General features: G+C 33.8%; 2 protein-coding genes across 2 annotated transcripts in view; one reads left to right on the top strand and one right to left on the bottom strand.

Moving 5' to 3' along the window:
• The window catches only part of Mthfs (methenyltetrahydrofolate synthetase), a 45,610-nt gene extending 40,861 nt beyond the window's left edge, over positions 1-4,749 (bottom strand). Inside the window, exon 1 of the mRNA XM_088242889.1 lies at positions 4,638-4,749. The gene's annotated coding sequence lies outside the window, so the exon portion shown is untranslated. The remainder of the gene's footprint in view (positions 1-4,637) is intronic.
• A 154-nt stretch (positions 4,750-4,903) lies between these two features.
• Positions 4,904-14,243, top strand: part of LOC148283963 (transient receptor potential cation channel trpm-like) — a 280,960-nt gene continuing 271,620 nt past the window's right edge. The window contains exon 1 of the mRNA XM_088242886.1: positions 4,904-5,231. The gene's annotated coding sequence lies outside the window, so the exon portion shown is untranslated. The remainder of the gene's footprint in view (positions 5,232-14,243) is intronic.

Raw genomic sequence — 14,243 nt, 5'->3', positions numbered from 1 at the left:
AGAGCCAATAACACTAGATTACCAGAGGCTACCGCCGTTATAATGTCAGACAGCACTCTTATCACTCCTGTCTCCGTAGAATGAAAACGTCGGTATGCCGATTGCCTTACCGAAAATAATGAATTCTGCTCGATATAATTAACGAGCCTATGAGAAACTATTTTTTCTAATATTTTTGATACGAAGGGATGATTTGAAATAGGGCGAAAATTGGAAAGATCTTCCACATCTAATTGTGAACCTTTTAAAAGTGGAGTTACATTAGCTTTCTTTATGGCTTTTGGAACAATGCTGTGCTCTATGGAAGTATTGAATAAGTCTGTCAAAAATGGAGCTAATGCGTTAATGCATTTTTTCAAAAGCCATGTTGGAATCGGATCTAGTATACATTGTTTGTTGGGTAATGCCGCGACAATCCTTTTTACCTCATTTATAGATGTTGGTTCAAATTTACTTAATTTTTAGGAGGCGTCAGCTGAAAAAAACGTTTTTTTCCCTGAACTAGATGCCAGTCTGATTTTTTCGTTCTCTTTGTAAAAAAGTTAGCAAAATCAGTAGCAGTAGCGCCTGTATTCGGTGTCTCTGTTATACAGTCACCACAAACAGATTGAAGGCTTCGCCAGAGTTGTTTTGGAGACTTTCTCTGTTCAGCGATTTTCTTGCACCAGAAACTTGATTTTTTTCCTTTTATAAATGTCCTGTAAGAGGCTTGCATTTCTAACCATATTGATCGGTCTGAAGTTGACAGTGTATTTCTGTATTTACGTTCAAGACGTCTTAACTCTTTTTTTTGCGTCGACAATTTTCGTCAAACCATGCATCAGATTTCTTTTTTCGAATAGTCTTCGTAGTAAGTGGTGCATGTTTGTCTATCAGGTTAGATAGTACCTTATTATACAACCTAACCAATTGATCAACGTCGTTTGAGCGACGGTCAATATTCGGACCGACCAACGATGTCAAAAGTTCAAAGTTAAAATTTTCTAAATTTTTTATTTTCCATGGCCTTGATGTGAGTGTTTTGTAAATTGCTGTTGGTTTTGGTATATTAATTTTACAGTGCACTAATCTATGGTCTGAAAGTCCGATGTCTGTAACATGAACTGTGATCTTTTGATCACATTTTCGTCGAATTATAACATCAAGTGTACCTCCCGCATCATGTGTAGGGGTATTTACTTCTTGTGAACATTCAAAATCACTTAAAAGTGCATTAAAACGAATAGATTCTGAGTCCGTCTCACGGTCAAAACGAATATTCAGATCTCAGATTCAGGTAGGTAAAATGTATGCACTGTTCATGAATTTTATTAATTAGTCTATATAAATTGGTTATGCTTTTTATGAATATTTATGTTTTTTATTTTGTTTATTATGTTAATTATAATTAGGTTAATTGGTTTAATAACGTTTTTTTTATTGTTCTTATTTTGTAAATTTTTTTAACTTTGTTAAATATTATAATCTTAGGCATGTTTCACATTTTTGTAAAATGTTTCCCACGGCACGGGACACCCCAGTGAGGGAACATTATTCTGTATAAAAAAAGAATACAAACAATGTAAAAGTATAAATAAATAAATCAACAGGCTTAAGTAAGCCCTAATAGATTGGCATTAATGAGTAATACTTAATATAAACATTCTTAAAATCTACTTAAATTAACAAAGTGCATAATTATCAAAAGTTATGTATGTACATATTTAGCATAATCTAGAAGGAAATGGCCAGTGTGACATCGCGAGTCAGGAGAGACAACACCGCTTGCTTCTTAAATGCCTGCCCTTGCTGTAGGAACTCATCGACAGTACCGTTTAGTGAGATTTCGTTTACTGTTCTGAGGGTCCTGAGGGCAGAGGGGAAAAGAAGAGAGAAAAAAGTTTTATAATTTCCCACAGCAAAGACAGGATTGGTACGCAAGTTACGGCGAGGTACATTAAGGTTTATCTGAGCAAGGATATCATGGGCATCTATACAGTTAGATATTAATTTGTGCAAGAATATCATAGTTGCGTGCGATATTCGGTTATGTGGTCGAATTTGCGAAGATTAAATATATAACGTTTACAAACATTCTGCAATCGTTCCAACTTATCAAGCAATTCAGAGTTAGCATTTGGATAACATACATCAGTTACGCAAAATAAGTCTGACGTGACTATTTTTGTAAAACGCAAAAGGTGCCGGAATTGAAGTGTCATATGGTTCAGTTTTGAAGTGCAGAAAACGGGACAGCGAAACGTCGAATTGAGTTAGGCACAATTATTAGACCGGTTGTCTTTTTCGCACAGTATCGACGAGGCGTTCGCGAGAGAGTGACAGAAAAACAATGTTCAAATGACATAAACAGACTACAAAGACAGCAAAATAAAATATTAAAGTTAGTATATGACCTTCCCTATCTAACAGCAACTAAAGAACTTTTTGAACAAACTAAACAATTAAACGTAACTGAACTTTTTAAACTAGAATCTTTAAAATTTATTCATAAATTAGCCACTGATGTAATTGTAGACGAAGAATTAAAACTTGAAAAAAACTGTAGTAAACATGAACACAATACGAGAATTTCAGAGAAATATCATATACAATCTTTTAAAACGAGAAAAGGACAATCGAGACTTATAAACCATGGACTGAAATTATACAATAAACTACCAGACAAAACTAAACAAAAGACTCAGACAACCTTTACAAAAGATGTTAAAAATATTATCATTAACAGTAGAATGTAAATTTCAAAAGTGAAAACATTTTGTTAAATGTATGTAAACCGTAAGGGTTTATCAATAAAATTTAAATAAAAAAAAATACCGCGAAACCGTCCAATTTTGCCCTGGATGGATATTTGGCCAAAAAATCTAATCAACGATCAACCTTTAAAAAAATATATTTCCGTTTGATTTCGGTAAATTTGGTACATTAAGGACGAAAGTAGATTTATGTCACTAACTGCCCTCAGAAGCTTTAGTCACTAACTTTACTCAGTAGCTTGTCAGAACCTGTCAAAGTGCGCGTGTAATTTCAATTTCAGATCATTTCCTGTTTATATTATGTGCTGTCAGTAGCTTAAATCAAGAATTATGACGATGGGCAAATTAAAAGGCATAAGTTGAGCCTCTGGGTTGTCAATTTTGCCTAAACGAAAACATGTGTTAGGATTGTCACACTCTTATTTTAATAATTAGTTTAAATTAAATTAAAACTAGTATGAAGGTTTTGCACATATTAAGTATTTTAGATTTTCAAAAATACTTTCATTATTGTGGATAATTAAATTGAATTATTCTTTGCCTTTCTTAATTAATTTGATAATGTGTTTTTATATTGCTTTTTGATAGATTCTGAAGCATTTCTCATTTTTTGTATGATTTAAAATTAGTTTCTATATTGGATCATTTTCATTATATCTGGAGTTAACTAGCCTCAATTATTATCCACTCTCAAATGATAGTAGACTTAGATTACGAAATAATTTATATTAATTTTTAAAATTGATGTCATCTAGTTTTAACCTTATTAGTTGTTCGTTAACTATATTCCTGAAACAATTATTATTTCTCACAACATAGGTATAAGTATTTGCCATTTCGAAAAATGTGTGTACCTGCCTGATATTAAAAAGTGTTATTTAGGTAATTAAGACTAAGATTATTGGCATGTGTACTTAAATAAACCATTTCTTTAAATAAACTAGATTTATCAATTTTACTTAAGTTATCAACCAGATTTTGAAAACCCTGGGGCCTATAAATTGCTTGTATGAAAACTAATAAAGTTTGGCGGGTAAATTTGCCCAATTGTTTTTAGACGAATATTTTTTTAGTTAGCCATCGAAAATATGCTCAAACGACAATTTTGCCCTTGAATTAATGATTCAATAAAGTAGTTCTTAGACAAGAACGTCATATAAACAGTTCAACAAATAATCGTTGCGGGCAAACATGGAGGAGCATACAGGTAATTTTGCCTGCCATCAAAATTTTAAATTGCTTGAAATCGCATTTAAATATGACTGAATTTACAATTGTAACCCAATTCAATGATTACCGAGGTCATTCTTCGTAATTAAAAAGTAAAGCACAACATACATTTTTTTGGAGAAAATCAACATAATTGCAAAAAAGCGGGCAAAATTGGACGGTTTCGCGGTACCTATTCCGCCACCGCTTATCTTCGAATACCTGCAAAAATCGATAATGTTAATTTTTTTTTTTTTTTTTTTTATCTATTAAATCATACAAATTTATTTTTTTTGTACTCCCAGGAGTTACCACAAACTCATTTTGGGACAGAAAAATATTTACACATAGGTATGTTAACAACAATAGTATAGCAACAAATAGTAATAATCGTTAAATAAACATGTTTATACAACTCAATTAAATCTCGCGGTTCGCATAAAAAATACATTATTTAAAATATCTAGTTCTTGGTGACATATCGTCTCAACGTAATATCGCTCAATTACCATGAAAGAATATGTGCATACAGTTATTATAATACATCTACATAAGTTGCTATTACCTACCTGTTACATCACTCTTTGCGGATACAAGGAAATAACTGTATATGGATTCATTTATCTGTCAGGTTTTGAATTAAGAATAGAACGGATTCAAACTAATGTCACTTACCACGTGGTGTCGCCCGTTGTTGCCAGTACGAAACTCCAAAATCCTCGAAACTATTCTTTGTAGCCGCGAGTTGCTATGAAAGTAAGAAAGATTCGATCAGCTGGTCTTCACAACCGCGCACGACACGTTCAGTTATACCTCTTTCGCTCTTTCACATTCCCGGACTCCGAGCTGCGCGAAAGAGTATGCGATTACAGCTATGCGCAGATGGATGCGCGGAGGAATCGGGAGACGTACGTCGCATTCCTCCGAAGGCGAAACCAGACAGTTTTTGTCGCGCCGCTAACCGTGGCGGGTGTGCTGCTTCTTCGCTTCGACAATCTGTCAAATTCGCTCGAAATCTTTCATTCCAACGCTCAAAAACCGTCGACAATTCAAAGTTTCAATTAAACACTTCTTGTTTTTGTAAATCGCGCCGGGTCCCGCAGCTTTTTTGAGGTTATAACAAAGTTTCGAAGTTTTAATCGGGTGTTCGAAGTGTTTTTAAAATAGATCAATTTGTTAATTAATGCCAAGTTTGCGGTGACAACTCGCGGTAAACTTGTTTAAAAATCCGTGATCCATGTGATAGATACGAGGGAACATCTTATCTAAGTGCGCTTGCAATTTTATATTTATATGTTGCTGATAATCGCAATTTACGTTATGTACATAACATTATTGTGTAAATAGACGTGTAGAATACAAACCGAGGCGCCCATTACCTCGGTTTGCAATAATATTATTTGTTTGTTCATTATTACTGAACAATTATCCAGAAATAACAAAGTAACAGAAGAATTCACTAAACTGTATTCACGTACATTAATTATTAATCACCGTACATTAAATAATAAACAAACAAAAAATGTTTGTATTATTCTTTTTTATTCAAGGTTAAATAATGTTCGTACCGTTTTTTCTGGCATTTCGAACAATCTGTGTGTTACAATTTTATCTGTAATAATTTCACATTGTTACGAAATTTTTTTTTCGCTATTAATCACAGTTGACGTTTTGAACACATTAGAATAAATCGTATCGGTAGATTTTAAATGTAAGTAGGTACCTAATTTGAATAAAAAAAGGCGCCAATGGTTCGTATTCGCCATTAAAGGCTTTTAAAGGATTCCCCTTTTTAAACAACCGGCGTAAATATTTTATTGACACTTTCTGTGACAGTTAAAAGTTTAAAATGAGTTCGTCAATGAGGAAGTTCAGTGATTTTTCATTATTTTTAAATTTATTTATAGACTATTAAACTAATAAAAAAATACGTGTCTTAAATGTAGGTATGTATCGTATAATCAGCGCTAGGATTTTTTAACGTTTTGTATTTTTGAAATTACTTCGCGTGCGAAGTGTCTCAAGTTCTCTTCCATCACTTTTCGAAGAGTTCTGCTGATTAGTCAGTTTACTTACAACTCTCTTATCATTGGTTGATTCGGAAGAACTGGGCACAGCGAGAAAAATCAGCCCTACGGGAAATTGGACATAAAAAATGTGTTCTAACACGCGGTAAAAATTAGAGCATTAAATTGTACGTTGAAGTTTCTTGAAAATGTGTGAAATATTTTCTAAAACGAACTGCTTTGCATGACGTCACTATTCATTCGAATCATCCAATGATAAGAGAGTTGTGATAGGTTTCTGGCTTACGGTAAGTAAACTGATGAATGAGGAACTTCAGCTCCACAGAAAATTGGATAAAAAAATGTTTTCCTATGCGGGGTATAAATTAGAGCAATTGTACGGCGAACTTTCTTAAAAATGTATGTAAAAATATATATATCATTATCATCATTCCCTTTCCGCACTGAATGGTACATAGGGCACTGCATTGGTACACCAATCGCAGCGCATCTTGATCATTTTTGTTACATGGAGGTAAGATGATCAGTCTTACGCTTCAGGTATCCACCCTTTTTACCTTTAAAATAAAAAATAAATATTTTATATCAACCATGTCGGGAATCGAACCCGAGACCTCTTTCATGCTAGGCAAACGCGGTGACCATAACACCACAAGACCGACAAAAAAAATAAAATATTTTAACGAATTACTTTGAACGACGTCAATAGTTCATACGAATCTACCAATGATAGCAAAGTTGTGAAAGATTTCCGGTTTTCCGCCAACGGACCAATCGGTAAAACTGACAAGGGGAAGCGGAAGAGAAGACGTCCCGCGCGGAATAATTTAAAAAATAAGAACTTTAAAAATTCATAGCGCTGACAATACGATACATAAAAATTTTAAAAAAAATGGCTTAGTTTAACAGACCATTGACAAATAAAAAAACAAAATATTTTTTTTGTAAAATGTTAAAAAAAATATTTGCTAAAATTTAATTCGTCCATGCGCTTTGTAGCTGCAAGACAATTAGTAATATGACTAATAGTCTGTTAACAAAAATAATACCTCTGATTTCCACTTTCAATTGATTTTATTAAAGTGATGCCAAGCCGCAATGGCTACCTATTGTACTATCTGAACAAAGGCGTAATTAAAATATAATATTATTTATTATTAAATACCAAGTATTTTAATTTATTACTTGTAAAAAATTATATGTTACGACTTAATTGAATAAATATAAATATACGTGGGTTACTTGTAAATTCATACATCTAAATTAAAATAATACTAAATGCTATTAAATATTTGTGTATAACCACTTCCCGACTTTTCTATGTCTACCGGTTTCGAGACGTACCAGTCTCTTCTTCGGGACACCAATTAAACCATAGGTAGATATAGAAAAGTCGGTAAGTGGTTACATACAAATATTTAATTACATTTGGTAAAATGTTTGACCACCAAGTTAATGCTTTAAATAATATTAATAAAATAATCACTGAACCCTTATAAACAAGTTAAAAATTACATTAATTTAAAAAATACAAAAAACATAAATACTCCAATGAAACTTTTTGCGGCGAAAATTATTTAATGTGACACCTGAGCTTGTCGGCTTTCACAAATCTAAGCGATATTAGGTCTAATATTTGATATACACGGCTACTCTCATTTCTTCATGCAAATTTCTAAGTCTTTCGCATTTCTTCGTTAAAATTGTTATAAAATTTTCATTGCCCTTGTAGAGAGAGCTGGATATTCGTCTTGAACAAAAATCCAAAAATCATCCAGAGTTATTTCTGAGGATTTTATTTTTTGAGTACGATCATTGTTCTTCTTGATACAAAAATTCAGAATTTGATGTATCCCTGACTGGAAGTATCAATTGGCGCAAAGGGATTTCGTATCCAGTCATAATTGTCTATATTTATTATCTTTCTTTGCAGTCTCAATCCTGGGGATTGGTTTGCAGCAAAGTCCTGCATCTCGTCCTCCATTGGTCTCCATTCTCTGCAGCCTTCTTCAGCTCGACATATGAGGCGCAGTTAAAATCTTCGCACACTTGCTCCAAATATTCCCGTCGAGGGCGCCCTCTATAATTTGTCCCCTCAGCCATTCCCTCTATGATGTCATGCAGGAGACCCTTATGGCGCGTAATGTGGCCGATCGCTCGCCTCTCTGAGATGGTTTTGATTAGGTGCCTACCTTCTTCGATTCTGTTGAGAACCTCGTCATTAGTGATGTGGTCTCTCCAGCAAATTCCTAATATTTTTCTGTAGCACCACATCTCGAAGGCCTCTAGTATTTTTTTATCTCTTTCGGTAAGGCACTATGTCTCACAACCGTACATCAATATGCTCCATAGATATGTCTTGGCAAGTTGCTTGCGGAGTTTTAGTTTAATATTATTTGACTCAAAAATCTTTGATTTTTTGTTAAACGCAAGCCTTGCTTGGTGTATGCGGCAGTTGACTTCTCTTTTTGTCCTCCCATCCCAGGTGATCCTGCTTCCAAGGTACACAAACTCTTTCGCGTTTTTCAGAGTTGCTTCTGACATTACTATATTCATTCGTTGCTCTTTATGGGCCACATCCATTACTTTGGTTTTGCTCCTGTTTATTTTCATATCATATTTGTTATTTAATACATTCTCCATGGAGGTCAGAGCCTCAGTGAGTTTTATTATAGGAAAGTAATATTTAATATTATCTTCCAATAAAGTTAAATGTTCTGTTATAGCTAAAATAATTTTCTCGACAATGTTTTTATTTAACGAAGGAAACATATCTACTATTTTTTTTCTAAAATTCGATTTTTCCAAAAAGTTACTTTTTTCCGAAAGGCTGTCAATTTGTCAGTGGATGTTATTTTTTTCTTTTCTTCCTTGAATGCTGGCACTGTCGCTATTCAAGTAATCAAAAATATCGGCTAAATATCGGCTATATATAAAAAAATATCGGCACACCAGATATAATTTTTAAACATTGTAAAAAATCATCCATACCTTCATTTTGGTCAACATTAAATTTTGGTTTTTATAATTTCGCGGAGCACTTGCAACCAAGACTGCCCTAAAGGGTGGTTAATTTGGGGATATTTATTTTTTACATGAAGATAATTTTTGCAACATATATGGAATGCAAAAAACAAAAAAACGATTCCTTAAATATAATAAGCCTACGATAATCAGAAATGTGGTTATATTCCATCAAAATTTTACAGCGGAGAGACTATCACTCCCTCTCACTTCTGTTCAATGTACTTCATAGTCCTAACGCTCCTATATACCTTGCGTGAAAAATTTCTACGGTCATCAGTTCATGGTTTACCTCTTCGTTCTAATAGGGAAATATCACGTTTTTTAAACATTTGTAAAGTAATAAAGGTCAAAGAAATAACACCCAGTTACAAAAAAAAAGAATACTTTTACAAATCGGGTTGTGGTCCTGTGGCTAGTGTCTCTGGTCTCTGGTTCGAATCCTACTCTACCCCAATTATTATCTACTAATCTATCCCATTTTCTAATAGTGAGTTATTATTAATTAACTCGTTGAAAATGGCCGTCAAAATGAAATATTTAGGTAAATCATAAGAACGCAAATATTTATTAAAAAAAAAAAAATTAGGACCATAAAAAATATTTTTAATTTTGTAATTTTGAATTCCCGCAAATACGGTCATTTCATTGGCCACACCCCTAATACGTCACGATTCATGTTTATTTGTTCCTGACCATTCAAATTTGTTAAGAACATTGTCACGAATCTTGACGTCACAACTAGCAAGGCCAAACATGTCGCGTTTTTTTAGTGAATATATTTTTCAAATTTTTGTATGAAAACATCTTTCCACAATATCCATTTTTATTTTGAAAATACAATTAATTATTCTTATTCCATTTTCTATATTTTTATCGGTATTCGTAGTATGTGATATTTGTGAAAATTTAAAGGTATGTTCTATTTGTACAAATTTATATTCAAACAAAACAAATAAACCATCACGCCGTTTTCCCGTAGGGGTTGGCAGAGAAGATAGAACCCTATATCACTCTGTCATTGCATACAGATTTTGCTTCCTCTACATTCATACATCTTCTCATGCACGCACGCCGATTATTCCTGCTCTTGACATGTCCATCTTCAATTATTTGATGGACTTGATCGTGTCATGTCTTTCTCGGTCTTCCTTGTTTTCTTTACTTTCATCTATCAATATTCGCATCGTAGATCCTTAAAAAAATAAATTAATTAAAAAAAAGTAAATAAAAAAAATAAATAAAAATAATAAAAAATTGTAATAATAACAAAAATAAACAAAAAAATTTCAAGACCTAACTTTGAACTTAGAACCTAAGTTAAAAGGTTAAATTCAAATCACGATCCAATTTTCTTTTCAAAAATAATTCCATTGATTAATCGTTATTTATGCCAAATCAACGCTGGGAAATGGAGTTTACTCGTATGTCTGCACCCAGCATTGCACATGTTCGGCGTTAATTTCGTTTTGCGCCAGTTGCTAATTGACAGATTTGTAACGTTTCAAAATGTTCACATGTAGGTACCGTTCGGCGTTCTTGAACATTTCAACAAAGACTTTAAAAAAGGGTAAATCTTTGTCGATGCAATGAAAATGTTCAGTGGTTTGAAATTTTTTTTGCATATAGATTATCAAACTCAGCCAAAAAAATTATGGTTTTATTTTATGTATCATGATTTTTTTAAGTTTTGTAATTTTGGAAATCCCGCCGAATCTTCGAATTTACACCGTCCGCTACGTCACGATTTCAAGCCGGCGAATTTTTCTGATATATCGAGACGGTATACTTAACTTCTGTACTATCTGTATCTACCTCGATATGTTCTACCTACTTGTCATATCTACATTATATGATCGAAACAAACCAATGAATGACTGCAACAATTTAGTCCGCGTTCCTTACATCATTAACATTTAAAATAGTTCTCATTTATATTTTAAACAGGCTTCTGTGATAAAAAGTGCTCACTTTAATGCGATTATAAACTTCAATGATTCCAATTCAAGCAAGAAATGCTCGCTTGAACAAGAATTTTGTATGACTTTTGGTACGCTTAACGATCGTCTGTATGTATCTACTGATCGACTACAAAGCCGGCTCCTTTAACGTCTCGATACATACACCCGAAAAGATAGTAAAACAGATAGAAAAAATATATATAAAAAATATTTTTTTAGAGTGGTAACTTTCTAACGCCTAGATACTCTCATTTGTTAATAGAACAGAACCTAGCGACATTATTTTCACATCTAGGCGTTCGTTTTATTAAAATGACAATTATGTCTGCATTTAATTCGACTTCAAAATTTACTTACAAAAAAATATCTAAGAGTTGCGCCCAGATCCAGCCTATTCTCAGTGAACGATGAAACTAGCCGATTACCTCAGCTTATTTTAATATATTTCTAAATCTGTCATCCCTAGTAAACATACTTTCTTCTTCTTCTTGCGGTGCCTTGTCGGTCCCCAGACGTTTGCGATCACTACAGCGAAAGCATCTCTGTCCTGCGCTACTCTTATATATACTCGGACACGAGGTGTGGCAGAAAAGTAATGAGACAGATTTTTTCAAACATCAATGTTATCCCCTTCAAAGTAGTTCCCTTGGGCAACTACACACCGATGGAGACGTTGTTCCCACTGTTGGTAGCAACGCTGGAAGTCTTCAACCGGTATGGTCTTTAGCATGTCTGTTACACTCTTTTGAATATTTTCTAAAGTCACGAAATGACGTCCTTTGAGGACATTTTTCAGTTAAGGGAAAAGGAAGAAGTCACAGGGACTGAGTTCAGGTGAATAGGGGGGCTGGGGAACCACAGGAATAACTTTAGAGGTCAAAAACTCTGTTATGGAGAGGGAGAGGAGTTCTGCTCAATTGTGAGGTTTTTCGGCACCATCTTGGCACAGATCTTTCTCATGTGCAAATGTTCAGTCAAAATTTGATGAACGGTAAAACGGTTTAAATTGAACTGTTCACTCAACATTCTTAATGTTAACCGACGGTCTGATCTCACAAAAGTGTTCACACGTTTGATATTTTCGTCGGTTTTCGAAGTTGAAAGCCTCCCTGAACGATGTTCGTCTTCAAAAATGATTTGTACCACAGAAAAACCTGTGCTCGGGATAAAGAATGTTCCCCGTAGGCCTGTTTTAACTTTTCAAACGTCACACTTGCCGATTATCCAAGCTTAACACAAAATTTAATGGCACAACGTTGCTCCGAATTCCGCTGTTCCATTTTGCGTGATACACAACCAAAAAGCCACAAAAATCACGTGGTTAACGTAAGGAGTTGAAACTCGCATTGGGCTATGGGAGGTTACTGATACACGCGCTCTATAAAGGGCAACAACGCAGTGTTGCCAGATCGCTTGCAGTGTTCCCAGTCTCGTTACTTTTCTGCCACACCCCGTATATGCCGAGTAAATTCTACAAAGTGATTCCTGGGAAAATATGAATATGAGTGGTTTTCCGTTGACTTCTCTGGTGGATTTTTCTGTCGGGGTTACCTTCCCTTAGCTGGTATTCATGGTTCATCCTCTCGTTATCTGCTGTGATCACACCGTTATGAGTGCTATCCCATTGCTCAGGGTTCCCGACATGGACGCTAACGAATTGAACTAGTCAGGAGTGTTGCCGGTGGAATGCAACTGGGCGTTCGCAACATTTTATCGAATCACACCCTCCAACAAAATGTCACATGCGACCCTACTGACAATTCGAACCCCACACATACTGTACACAATATAAGTAAACATACGTTACATTTTTAATATAAGTACGCTTTATGTGAAACTTGCTCGGCTATATGGTAAACTAAAAATGCCCTTTTTCTGTGTCCAGGCGGATGAAAAATGCAATTCTGTGTGTGAAATATAATCAGAATTCTGGACTAGCATTTTCGGCTACTCTCAGGTGAAAATCCGAAAAAAGAAATCGAGTGGAGATAAGTCAGTCTCGTTCGGTTCGATTCCTGAAAAGTTTAATTAAATATCAATTCAAAATGTGATCTTTTGACTGCAATATATCTGTATGAAAAATATAATATGCGTACATTTTTTTTCTGAACACGTTCGATTACAGATAACCGATGACGATTCTTTAAATTTTCATACAAATATACACATTTCCGTACATAAATATCGATTTTTCTTTATACCGTCTCAATATACACCAGTGAAGATACGTAGCGTTTGTAATCGCGGCCCTGAACTGGCACTCGACGCGTAAGACCGATAACCTTACCTTCATGTAACAGATTATCAATATACGCTGCATTTGATTAACCAACACCGTGCTCTATGCGCCACAGGCTACCGATAAGAACATGGTGGTGGATAATAATAACGCTTCATTGTATTTATTTATTACAGGTATGTACCAAGCATCTAATTAAATATAAACTCATTTTAAAACTGTATATTGATACTATAATTACGATTCAACCAAGCATAAATATTTCTGAATTACATAAATATTTCATTAAAACTTTTCCGTCACCTGTAATTCGATTCCGCAATTGTACCAAAAGAATAATCCTTACAAGCAAGATGGAATTAATTAGAATCGTTAATTTAAAAATCTGTCTAAAACATTGTTAATATGTACATAATAAAAAATATAACAAATGAAGCATTTGAATTTGGGATACAGACTTCCGTTGGCATCATTATTAATTTGAACTTGACGAGAAAGCTATATAAAGCGTAGTTTGAATAAAAAAACACCCAGTCCGATATAATTTTCTTTTTAAATGTGCGTTTGTTTGTTCGGTATGAACACTGTTCTTGAATTTAAACCTCCAATTGATATTATTAAAAAATGCTTTTCTAAACTTCAATTAAAACTTAGTGAATCGTGTGGTTTGATTAAAATTCTAGCTTTTCATTATCAATTTAATTTTGAAAATAATTATTTTGATTTAAATACATAATTATATTTTACTGTCCGTTTTAACCAACAAGTAAAAAAAAAGATGCCTAGATAATGCTTATTTATGTCTACTTATATTCCATTTTAAAGGCTTGTAATCAAATAACGCTGTGTAACGTAAAATCAAACACAATAGCTTGTAGACCGAAAATTTTCTTTTAAACGAACCTTTACGATTTTTTTTAAATTTTAGTTTTCATTTTTAAATTTGGAAAAAAAACAGGCACAACTTATCTTAACACCTAACATCTGATACTTAATTAAGCAATATCATTTTCAGGCTTCATGTTGTCAA

This window comes from Micrasema longulum, unplaced genomic scaffold (genome assembly GCF_059751315.1).
Source record: "Micrasema longulum isolate JH-2025_06_02 unplaced genomic scaffold, ASM5975131v1 h1tg000174l, whole genome shotgun sequence".
In the NCBI taxonomy this organism is placed as follows: Eukaryota; Metazoa; Arthropoda; class Insecta; order Trichoptera; family Brachycentridae; genus Micrasema; species Micrasema longulum.
Note: the sequence above shows the minus strand (reverse complement) of the source record. Positions and strands in the feature narration are given on the sequence as shown.